Consider the following 12555-nt stretch of genomic DNA (forward strand, 5'->3'; position numbering starts at 1 on the left):
TTCACGGTTAGATATCATTGACTAAAACAACCGCGTGCATACGAGCAGTCCATTCGGGCTTGCCCATTTCCATCCCAGCCGGCTCGTGTTCCTCCGGCAAATGGTTTTCGTATCGACCGATACGTCAGGATAGCTTCACGCTGCCCTCGACTTACGTCGTCGAGCCCATATCTCTCGGTAATCCATATTTGATCAGTTGCACAGTTTCTTAAATTATACTTGAACGACTCCCTTAAACATGTCAAAACACGCAAGTGAATTTATTATGCGCGAGCCACGCCGCGCCGCACCACGCGGCACCGCAAGATACCATACCTACCTGCATTCGCACGATTTATCACGCAAAGAACCGTATCCCATCGTGGGAAATTTATCTCGTCTCGTTCGTAATTCCGCGAAAGAATTTCACGGGTACACGCGAATAGATCAACGCCAGATTTCTCGGCGAAACGAACGCGGAATCCCTGCTCGGCGCTTCTAACCCCTTGCCGTATGACTTTCTTTACGGTTACGGTGATTAGAATGTCTTTATCCTAGATCGTTTCACGGAAGGGTAAAGAAAACGTATATTTATTGTATGCCTGCTGTTACTATAGTCGCCTTTAGTAGGCGTGAATCTAATATTAACGCTAAACCCACCGAGCAGTAAAAGTAACTGGTACACACACACATGTTCCCTTATAAAAATGACAAGATTGGTTTTATGTAGACTTTGTGCGGCTCCTATTGTAATACGTGCTCTCTACTAAAGATATACATTGTGTATATATACAATTGTTATCGATATATCAATAATATATTTGTTTAGAATTTTGTCGGGCAAGCTCCGTTCTCGGTATAAATGTCAATATAGACTAATGTTTTAGCTTTCATTTCTGTTTATAAACATGAATAGCATTGGCATTTCTATCTGCACCATTAGTCATTAGTGGACTGCGAATCTTCATACATTTATGGCTTACGAAAATTTAAAAAAAAAAGCTAGAATATAAAACTCGATAGATTCTTGTACGATTTATATTTGTTTTCGATCCACAAATGCTGCTACCATTAAAAATAGGATTTCATTTTATTCCACTTTCTTAAAATTTGTCTACAAACATTGGAAAATGCATAAACATTCGCAGTCTAGTCATTAGTAATGAAAAAAGTACTACCTAATAGTCATTAAAAAAATAAAAAAAAAGTGACAACAGCACGTGGTGTTCCCAAGCGGTCACCCATCCAAGTACTGACCACGCTCAGCACTGTTTAACTTCGATGATCGGACGAGAATCGGTTTTTTCCAATGCGATATGGCCGTTGCCGCTAGAATTAATTCAGCAATGAATAATATACAATTTATTTGTCACGCAATCTAGTATATCTAGTATGTCGAAAAAAAACTCGCGAATTAATTAGACCACTTTCATAAGTATGGGCACATATACGAATTAATTCGCGAGTTTTTTTCGACGATCGCATTAATTTCACTAATATTTTATTTTTCGTGTGCGAATGTCAAATTAACGTGCATCATGTGCCTTTTGATATGCCTTTTAGGTAACATATGGTGCCATTTATAAAAGTCAAGGTGACCTTTACTTTTTTACGTGAAAAGCATTTTTTCAGGATTAAGGATATGCGTACATGTAGCTCAACAAGTACTGAGAAACTTTTGTCTAAAACATTTTTTTATTACACTACGGAAAATGTCTAAAAAATGGTGACATAACTTAACGGACACACCCTGTATACAATAATTTCTTACAAAATCAATTTTATTATTTCAGTAATTGTAAAATAAAATCTCGCTTCGATTTTATGGAAATTTTCACTGAAAAATTCGTTTTCGCACAAGAACCCCAGTTCGCGGTCGTTTAACCATGTTTAAACGACTCGAGATGCAATTGAACCTGCAGGGAGCGCAACTCCATTTTCTGTAATTGGACAGATTGGACATTAAAAAGAGCGTCATTATATTGTTAATATTTTCTTCGTAGCTCCGAACAAATAACGACGGGAAACTCGGTATCATTGAACCATCCGGCGTTCGTTTCCTCCCTCTTGGCTCGAACGCTTCAAGCACCTTTTCCAGGATAATTGAAAATCTACTCCTGCGGTTTTCCTGTCGTTGTCGAAGTGCTTTCCTTCCTCTGCTCTCCCCTCTCTCTCTCTCTCTCTCTCTCTCTCTCTCTCTCTCTCTCTCCGTCTCTCTGGGTGTTCCTCCCCCGACACTCGAAAACGCGAATTATGCATGCGCCCCATCTTCAACGGTGGCCCTCGACGCGCACTGGAAAGACCCATACTATCCACATGCGACGATATAATGGCTCATGGAGTTCCTCATTGAACCTTCACCCGTAATATATCAAGGTATTCCATTACAGGATACTACCGCTTCGTGGACGCACAAATTCGCCGGTAGAATACGCTCCGGTAGATCATTAAGTCACCGAGAGGTTCTACGTGACATTCTAATGAGCCCGTCGTGTTCCGCGAAGTTGACTGTTGTGACCTAAAATTAGAATTGTGACACAGGGTCCACGAGATCGTCGCATTCTTAGGTACAACAAATTAACCTGAGGGCCGGTGGCATAAATTCTTGTGTGCGAATAACTAATTAAATTTCAGAATTTTCATATAAACAGTACACATTGGCTGCGATTGGCTAGAAACTTGAGTATAGAGAATTGATCTAGATCTAAATCATGAAGACCTGATACAGCATTCTTCTTTAGGTATTATATTATATATTCTTGGAAATTAAGAAATTCTTATTAAGGATACTGAAATAAGAAATACATTTTAATTTAGCCCCTGTTTCTCACAATTGATGTAGATCATGTTTATTTTTCATAAAGCTCCGCAGGCTTGCTATTAGACTGCAAAATCTATGCAAACGTACATTTCTATTAGTACGAATTTTATTTCAGCTTGCATTTGCGAATCGAAAATAAAATTAAAATTAAAATTTGCATTGAATGAATTTTTGAAAATTCTTATATAAAAATCTACAATTCAATTAGTAAACTACCGCTTTCTAGAATGTATTTAAGGATAGTCCAAGAAAATGTTGTATGTTAGTACCTATCGCGATGGTAAATTTTTGGTAATTAAAAATAAATTTCTGTTGCCGAGTTGGACGAAGTTTCGAAGTTGTGGATGAGTCGATGGTTTCGCTTTATTCCCGGAAACGTTGGAAAAATGAGATCTCATCGGTCGGCACGATACTACGCCATTATATTCGCAGATGTCGATCGAAAAGGCCGATATGCGATTCTTCAGGACGACGTGATTGAAAAAGACTGGCCGATACTAGGTATTTGTCGGACTGAGAGCTGCCCGTTATTATGCCCGATACAAAGTTTTATGGTTTGCCGTGCGTTCCATGGGGAAATCATCCGCGAAATTGCATAACGGAAATTCACCCTAACTTCGGAGCATCTATCAGCGGGATCTCGCATAGAGGATTTGTTCAGTTCCGTGATTAATTAATCTCTTAGACGGCAGAAGAAGGATTACCAAGATTGATCATTAAGGGCATTGAAATCCAGTCGCATGTGCATCTGTCAAACGCAGCTACTCGCTCGGAAAGATCGATGCAATACATTGTAAACCGTATTAGATTCTCTAGAATCAATTGCCCATTACTAAACTATCATTGTCTTTCTCACTTCAACCTGAGATGTTTCGGTACGCTACAAAAATTTGAACCGATTTCGGAAGGCGTAATCTACATTTTGCAGCACATTTTTACTTGCTGATGAAATAGACTTTATGCATTCATGTATAACAAAAATGAGTAGATTAAATTCAAAACAGTCATAATGTTCCAAGAATGTAAAAATATGGTAATTATATAGAAAAGGGATGTAGAAATTCATCGATTTTGATGCAACTCAAATATGTTGTAGAATTCATAATTCTCAGCAGCTTTTTCCTGTTACGTATTAACACTTAGAATTATAAATTCTACAACATATTTGAGTTTCATCAAAATGGGTGAGGTGTCCCCTTTTCTATATAATTATCAAAAATATTGTTGTAGTAAAAAAATTATACACATTGTACATCACAGGAGGAGCCAATCTCGAATATGTATTATACACCTCAAATATCTTTGTTGTTTTCAAAGATACATTAAATGTCTTGAGGACAAAGTTGAATGGTAAAATAATGGGGCTCATACGATACCAAAAAAATTTTGTTTTTACGTTATTTTTTTAGAGATATCAAGATTACCTTCACGTTTTAAAATGGAACCACCCTTTTTTAAACATCTACAATGATAGTCCCTTTCATTACGAATTCAGTGACTATAATTACTAAAGGTCGTAAACATGCTAAGGTCCTTCAATGCTATGGAGTGTTTTCAAACATCCTCTAGCCGATTACGCTGCGATTTATTTACTAACGGTGTGTTTCCAAACGCGATTCTGCTATGTCTTACTCAATGATTGAAAGGTGTGACATGATAACGGTTTACTGTGAATGTAGACAAAATGCATTGCAGGCCCGATGTCTTTATGAAGAAAGGTACCCTGAGCGAAACACTCTTTCTAGGCTGACTTTTACTAATATCTACAAGTTATTTAGAAATACTGGAAGTGTAGATTTAAGAAAGCGTAAACGAAAGAATCCCATGACTACTGAAGACAATAAATTAATATTTTAGCAGCTATAGTTGTCAATTCACATGTAAGTACGAGAGAAATTTCCCGAGAAGCAAGCATGAGTCAAAGTAGCGTAATAGGAGTTCTGGCCCGTCATTTTCACCTGTTTCACATATCACTACATCAGGCTTTTTCTGTCCGTGACCTTGAATGAGCTTGAGTAATTATAGTCACTGAATTCGTAATGAAAGGGACTATCATTGTAGGCATTTAAAAAAGGGTTGTTGCATTTAAAAAAATGAAGGTGACCTTGCTATCTGTAAACAAACTGACATAACAACAAAAATTTTTTGGTGTCGTATGAAGCCCCATTTTACGATTCAACATTGTGCTCAAGACATTTAATATATCTTTGAAACCAACAAAGATATTTCATGTGGTAACGTTAGGTGACTCACCCTGTATATTCCTTGTTTCACATGTGATCTAAATAAACCACTATTGATGTTTCTTACTCTGTAATAAAGTGAAAAAACAGCTGAAGGAGGATCGCGGAGAGGACGTTCCAGAAAATTTCCATAGAGGCAAGGAGAACGCGACACAATGGCGTGACCCTCGAAAATCACGCGTAATTCGATGATGGCCGATGCTTTGAGAGCTTTCCGAGCGGACCGTTACTGTCTTTACGGGCGTTTTCCTCTCGGCGAGGTCCAGATAACCGCGCCGTGTTGACTTAACGCCGCCGTCCTCATTGTATTTATCTGACTGCGAACACGAAAGCCACCGGATAATGCCGACATTGTGTGTTCACGTGGAATATTGCGCGCGTTTCTGTGCAGCCGCTATATTCGTGTGCGCGCGCGCTCGCGCGTATGCAAACAGGGGAAATGCGCGGCTCTCTTGGTACGCGGCAAGTCTTGAAAGCTCTACTTTGCACTTGCTGAGACGACGTTCTTCGAGCGAACACGCGGAGAGAATTATTCAAGCCCGAGAAATTTGCTGGGAAAAATAGGAATCGGTAGCTTCGGCGAAAACGGTCCAGTTAAAACTTTTTGCTTGTTTCAGCACGACCGACCCATTTTGACCGCGAGAGTACAGTAGACGAAATTGCTATAAGAACACTATGACTTACGAAGAAATATTAATGTGAAGCTTTATTAGTTGTACACCTGGACTATTTATCATAATTCATGTCTGTGATTCATAGGACCGAGTCGACAACATACCGTATGTCTGTGCCACGTATTACTCTCGAGGATCACAGTGAAATTAGCCCTTCTCGATCAATAATACTAAACGCACGTAACAATTATAATAAAGGCTTTGTTATTCAACCGCCAACAAAGCCTGCTGAAACCGATTCCGCTCTTGTCGGTGACGTTAGCTGAATGGCGAGACGATTTAATAATTATAGAGGCTTGTCGTGCACAAAAACCTCCCTCGTTGAATGAGTACGCAGGGGATGCTGGTAGTATCATTGACTCAGGTAGGAGGTGACATTAAACACGTTCAGGCTCCCCCCGGTTTCGTTATAAAACCACGTGTCGAACCCTGGAGTTCTCTTTTATTCAATCCCTCTCTTCAGCCACTAGCGTCGTGTATATTATAGTAGGGTTGTGTACGAGAATAACATCAAAGATTCTCTCTCTCTCTCTCTCCATCGGATTTCGTGGAGAATTTTTTCACTGATCAACTATTGAATTTTTCATTCTCCACCAACACGTCACCAGCCGTCAACCAATACGTTACCAACCAATACGTTAACATATTGTTAAGACGAAACCGATTTCCTCGGGACTAGAGTCCAGGGTGGACCGCACAAAATTCAAATTTTAATTTTGTTATTTTTATAAGGCAACATGTGTACTGGCTACGTTTAAAGCTCGGTAGGTTCAGTGTTAATTGCCACAAATTGAGTACTTGAATGAGAATTTGGATGTTCCCGATCAAAATAGACTCGGGCACAGCCGTCGGAGGGTTAATCTAGGGACTCTGGTCCTCGATCATCATAAACTGAATAACCTCTGTACCAGTTTAAGCAAATCGTTACTCTGTCTATACTTGGCTGTACTCCTATTGAGCGCTCGACAGAGCCATTACAGAAATGTTTAAAATTTTTAACGAGTCTCTCTCATTCGAACGTTGTCTATCGTTCGTGTTAATACTTGTTGAATGTGTAAGCCGTTGGTTTTCATATAAAACTGATAAGCCTTCGCCCTCACCCCGTCCCTCCCAGGAAGTACGATGACGGATACAGAAACGTGACCGGAATGCTTCATTTCTCATTGTTCCATCCCATTTCGCATTCCCATGTTCTATTAGTACGTGCACGGAAAACAACGGATATAGATAGCAGTTTCGTTGTTATCGAGACCAATGTCGCGGTTAATTGTTCGACAAAAAGGGGACCGAGCAAGAGGGAGAGAGCCTGTCTGACGTGTAACAAATCGATCCGCAACAGTCAGGCGGCGCGGTACGCATCGAAAAACCCGTGGCATCGAGTACCGGAACCTTTGATACGTGAAAAACAATTGTATTTTGTTGTTGTGCACCGAGACTAGCATTTTATTAAATAATTGAAACGTAACGAAAAGATTTAACGCACTGAAAAGCACGAGAAACATTTAATGAGGGTAAAGAGAACAATTAAATTAATGAGTCTTATAAAACGAGAGAAATGAAAACAATAGAATCTGCAACAATTGTATTTTCTTCCGCAGTATAATATTTTTGCGTTCATTCATGTCCCCCAATTTTCTGCATCTGTTTCCTTGATAAATTTTGGTACCTCAGTCCTGATTTAGTCTGACAATGAGTAGAGTTTTTAGTCTTGGGTTAAACTCATTCGAATATTTGGGTCCTTGGTTTAAACTTATTTCTGGTTCTCGATCGAAATAGTTAAACTATTTTGATACTAAGTGGACGTAATTCAGAGATATCAGTACATACTAACATAACGTTAGTCGCGGATATTCGTTCAACTGAAATTCCTAGTCCGTTTAATAGGCTCGATTCCGAGTCGTTTAAGCTCAAATTGATTTAATTTAGGTCTATGAACAATGGTCGGTTCTGTTTGTTTTCGAGCTTACCTTGATCCGATTTGGGTATCTCGGTTTCGTATCGGGTTGTTTCGGGATTGTTGATTCTTTTCATCGTTTAGATTCGGGTCTGCCGATACTGAATTGGATTTATTCGAGTTTCTCGGTTACAGAGAGAAATTCTATTGGTCCTGAATTGCTCCGATTTAGATGTCTCGGTATTGGGTAAACCCAATACCGGTTTTTCAGTCCCAGATGGATCCTATTTTGCCTCTCGACCCCAAGGTTTCTCTGAATCACATTTTTCAATCCTTCGTGTCCTCGGTTTGCATTTGTACATTCTGAAATATTTTGAATGGAATTTTCCGACATACATTGAAAATCTGCTACGTATTATTTGGTTTCAGTTGATTTTAATGTATCTATAATACAATATAATATTAGCTCGTGTATTGAAATTCTCAAAGCACTGATAACGGAAGGACCCCAAGTGTCCGACTTCGATTTTGATAATTTTTTGTGAGATGATGGTGATGGATCCCTAATTATGTATGCAAAATATTAGGTGTAGTTACTCAATAGTTTTAAAGATATAAACAATTAAAGTTTCATACCTGTGAATCACGCAACCTGCTTACATTTATTGTTTATATCTTTAAAACTATTGAGTAACTACACCTAATATGTTGCATACATAATTAGAGATCCATATACCATTATCTCACAAAAAATTATCAAAATCGAAGTCGGACACTTGTGGTCTTTCCCTTGTGAGAAGTGTATTTTCACTACGTCAATCTAATTGTAAGGGTGACCCCATTCCTTCGTCCATTTTGCTGTAGTCTACATTAAGGTAATCTTTTAGTTTGGTCTAGAGTCTACAGCGTCATTCTGTAGGCCTCGTTTGAAAATTTTTGTAAAGAAATCTGACGACTCTTTTGTATTAAGGTTGTGCACACATATTCTCTATTGCTAGGACTGCATAATATAATTTTTTGAAGTTAAAATACTTAAAATTGTAGGAGTTATAGCTCCTTTTTTGAAGAGGGGCATATAAAAGTGAAACGATTCCAGCCGTTCTATTGATCTAAATTGATTCCATTGATTTAAATTATATTCAATTATATTTTCAATTATATTCAAATAATGTCACACTTATACGATACGTAAGAATAACTGTAATGTTTCTTAACTTTTGAATTATACTATTTTTTTGTATCTGTGTGTGTGTGTGTGTGTGTGAAGTAAAAGAAAGGGATCGCAAATAGGAACATTCTCCAGGATCGATCGATCATGTTTTATCTTTCCATAACCGTGATTACAATACCGCCGCGATCGTAAAGCCGCTTCGCCTCAAACTATCCATAAATACGTAGGATAATCGTCGTTAAGCGGAATCATCGTCGAAGGAAATTAGTTCCGTTCTAACCACGATTTTAACGGCGCATACCATCCGCCGCGCGCCGGTTCCATTGAATCCCGCGTTAGCATAGTTCGCGGAACACATTGCATCCTTGGACGAGTGAAATCAATCTCCTTGATTAATTGGAGTCTGTACGCCGATCGTTTGTGCATTTCAAACACTCCGCGTGTTTCCGTGGTCCGACGGCGTTCTAATGTTGAATTGCTCGTTAGATTTTTGAATTTATGCTAAACCGCGTAAATCAGCAACAAAAATATAAAAATACACGTCTGAAATTTCCTCGTCGGTATCGGTAACGTATCGGATATTCCATGGCGGAACATCGAGGAATCGATCGGGACCAGACAGGATTGTCAGGACGATCTGTGGCCGTTCCTTTCGTCCGTTCTTCCTTTTTTTTTCTTAACCGAACAACATAAATCCCGATCCCGCCGAGCGAAGTACCGGCTTGGTCCGCGTAGTTTTCGTTTTGAAAGTCGGCAATGCACGCCACTCGTAAATCCCAATCAGAATTTGCAATTTATGGAGTGGCTTAGCCAAACACGAGCACCGAGGAGTACAGGAAAACCCGCTCGTTTTTACCGTGGCATTGACCACACTGTCTGCTTCCACGTTTGCTACTTGTTCACTGGATTGGCGCATTTTCACAGGCAACCGAATTCACCTTCTCGATTCGTAATTTTTTCGTCGTTCCAGAAGAAATTGCGTTAGTGTTAGTCTAGCCCTGGTTACCATGAAATTGTCAAAGCCTTGCTAGGATTAGTGTTATAATTTTCATAATCTTTGATCGAATAAGAATTTGGTAGTACCTACAAAAGATAATAATTTTTCTTCGTTGGAAGAGAGATTGTCATGCAATCATCAGAAGCATTTTCGCCCTGCGAGGGTTGTTTTATCCTACTTTTAACAACGCTCGACGATAGAGTGAAATAAAGATTTGATTGTACGAGGATTGAAAGATAATAAATTTCCTACATTGAAATTCGCGCACGTCACCGGGTAGGCAGCGTTGACGTCAAAGACGATTTCCAATGATACTGATCGCATAATAATGCAAATACGGTAAGATGGAAAAGGGGAACGTTTGATTACTCGGGCCGGCGCTCCTGTTTGTTCCGTTCTATCCCTGATATGTCAATATTGAAAATTCAACGCGGTAGCAAGCGTTCCACGGGAGAAATTCAAAAGCGGATGCCGGAGGACGATCTTTTCAAAAGTGGAATTACGGAAGAGTCGTAAGCCCGTTGATTCCATCCCCGATTCCGATTCGATGCGCCGCGCGCCGCGCCGTGCCGTTGCGACATTTATTTCGCAGGCCGATGCGCGAAGTAGATTTCGCTCGTTACGTCGACGAGTAACACATTTTTCTGCGCGTAGAATATATGAATATTTATCGTCCAAGCTGGCAGACTTCAAAAATTGATGTCGCGTTAAAGCATCGAACACTGTCCGCGGAACATTTCATCATGTTAATACAAATGTTGCGCACTGTCGTTCGCTGCTCGCGCAGAAAATGCATGTAAATAATGGTAAAACGAATTTCATGTTTGAACAGGCCACGAAAGGTACACGGTGTTGTTCCGCGCCGTGCAAACGTTAAATATTTTACCCCGGTTAAATGTAATGTTCAATATTCATCGAACATACGAATTGTTCGGACATGATGTTTATCAGTTTCGTGCAATGATTAGCATGGGGACCTCTTTTGCGTTCGTAATTCACGAAGTGTTTCAACAGCAGAATTTAATTGCAAAGTGCAATTTTTAATTCAGTTTGACTCGTCGAAATTGTTACGGAATGAGATCACGTTCTTGTTTGCAGAGGATATGCAGAATAATTGGCAAAAGCTGCGGCTGATAAAGTATAGTTTGCGCCTAATGGATCGATAGGAATTTAATGCTATATGAAATACTTTCTTAATGTTCCCGTCGGTTTCACGTTAATATCCGTTGATTGAAATTCCTCTGAAAAATAGTTGCGAACTTATATTAAATTTTTCTCGGTGTACATCATTTCGTGCGTAAACTGTTTACTCAGATGGTCGGGGCTGCAAACTTTCGTCGATATCTGACATTATAATGGAGGACACACTATAGCCAAGCACACCGAGCTAATACCCACATTAATTGAGGGAGCAGTGTGTGCACTGTTTTATCCCCATAATTTCACCAACAACCGCTAAAGACAGGTTTATCGTACACACGGCCGCCTGGTGGGTAAATTAATATTCAATCATCAACAATTAACGGGATTTCTCGACGACTCATTCTCCCCATCTCATTGTTATAGTATCTTTACAATTATTGCTTTAGAATTCATCCCCTTTCGTCAAATTCTGTCGAATTTGTATTATATGAAACAGTATTGTTACGATGATAATGCAGTTATTCATAAAGCAACATCAAATATTTTAAATATACATGAAATAAATTTTTTAAAAACACATTCACTTTACGTATGCGGCTGATGAAATACGCATGTGACCTTTTCTTTATTTTCGTCGACGATGTTAAATTTTGTCCAACTCTGTATTGTGTTCATTCAAATTGAAAGTATGTATGTTGTATTTTTCGTTTATTTCGGGGAAATTGTTTGTCGCATATATACGACTGTGTTTACGCGCAGCATTGTTCGATATAAATGAAATTAAGTGTTCATTCCAGGTATCGTATGATAATTTCGCATACTGCACAACCGTTTCATATTTTTCGAATTATTCTTATCATGTCGGAAGGTTAGTTAGATATCGAGAGCTTCCATTGCAACCAAATATTTGTGGACACTTCAAGCTCTATATTGATGGAGCTGCTGAGCATTTCCCGGCGTTTCTCGTTCGACGAATCCGCAAACACTTTAGCAGCGAGACAGACAATATTCGAGGCTTCATCGCGCGATGGAAATTGCCTCGTTTGAAGGGAGATAAAGGGAGGTGTTCGTACAGTCGGCACAATGCCGAAACAATGCCACAAGTTATTAACACGAGACGAGAAAAAAGTATCCGCGTTTGAGGCAGTCGTTGCCAAGACTTTGCCCGCAATTCTCACTCCGGGGAAGAGAGGATAAAAGCACGGCGGTGCCGGAGTGTCAGTGGCGAATTCTTTTCGCGATCCGACACGATCCTCGGGAGGAAAATTCGCGTGCCCATAATAGCGATCGAATATCGTCGGAAACGTATTTTGCGAACATTACTCGCGGAAAGGCTTTAACGCGGCTCTATCTCGAACGTTGTCGAATTTCGATTCGCCGTACAGCACTGTCGTATTCGCACTGATTAAAATATCTCATTAACGGGAAATACAAAATCGCCGATAATTAAGTTCCCCGTCGACGGAGGATAAGCAACGTCGAAAGCGCACCGATCTAATTACACGCGAGCAAAAGTTCGGAAGTTGGTCAACGCGCGGCCGTGTGTTCCAATAAAGAAAAATATAATAAGCTTGAAGGATATCGAGGATATATATTAAACGATCGGAAATTAACGCGCCCGTAAACGTCATAA

The 12555-nt window shown here is 39.6% G+C and overlaps 1 protein-coding gene and 1 non-coding gene across 5 annotated transcripts in view; one reads left to right on the forward strand and one right to left on the reverse strand.

Annotated features, from left to right (window-relative positions):
- Positions 1–12555, forward strand: part of Rhogef3 (Rho guanine nucleotide exchange factor 3) — a 244696-nt gene that overhangs the window by 54489 nt on the left and 177652 nt on the right. The window lies entirely within an intron of this gene.
- Positions 1188–1307, reverse strand: LOC143208504 (5S ribosomal RNA). The gene has a single exon (XR_013008928.1). It is a non-coding gene; the product is annotated as a 5S ribosomal RNA (ribosomal RNA).

Source organism: Lasioglossum baleicum, chromosome 4, assembly GCF_051020765.1.
Source record: "Lasioglossum baleicum chromosome 4, iyLasBale1, whole genome shotgun sequence".
Classification (NCBI taxonomy): Eukaryota; Metazoa; Arthropoda; class Insecta; order Hymenoptera; family Halictidae; genus Lasioglossum; species Lasioglossum baleicum.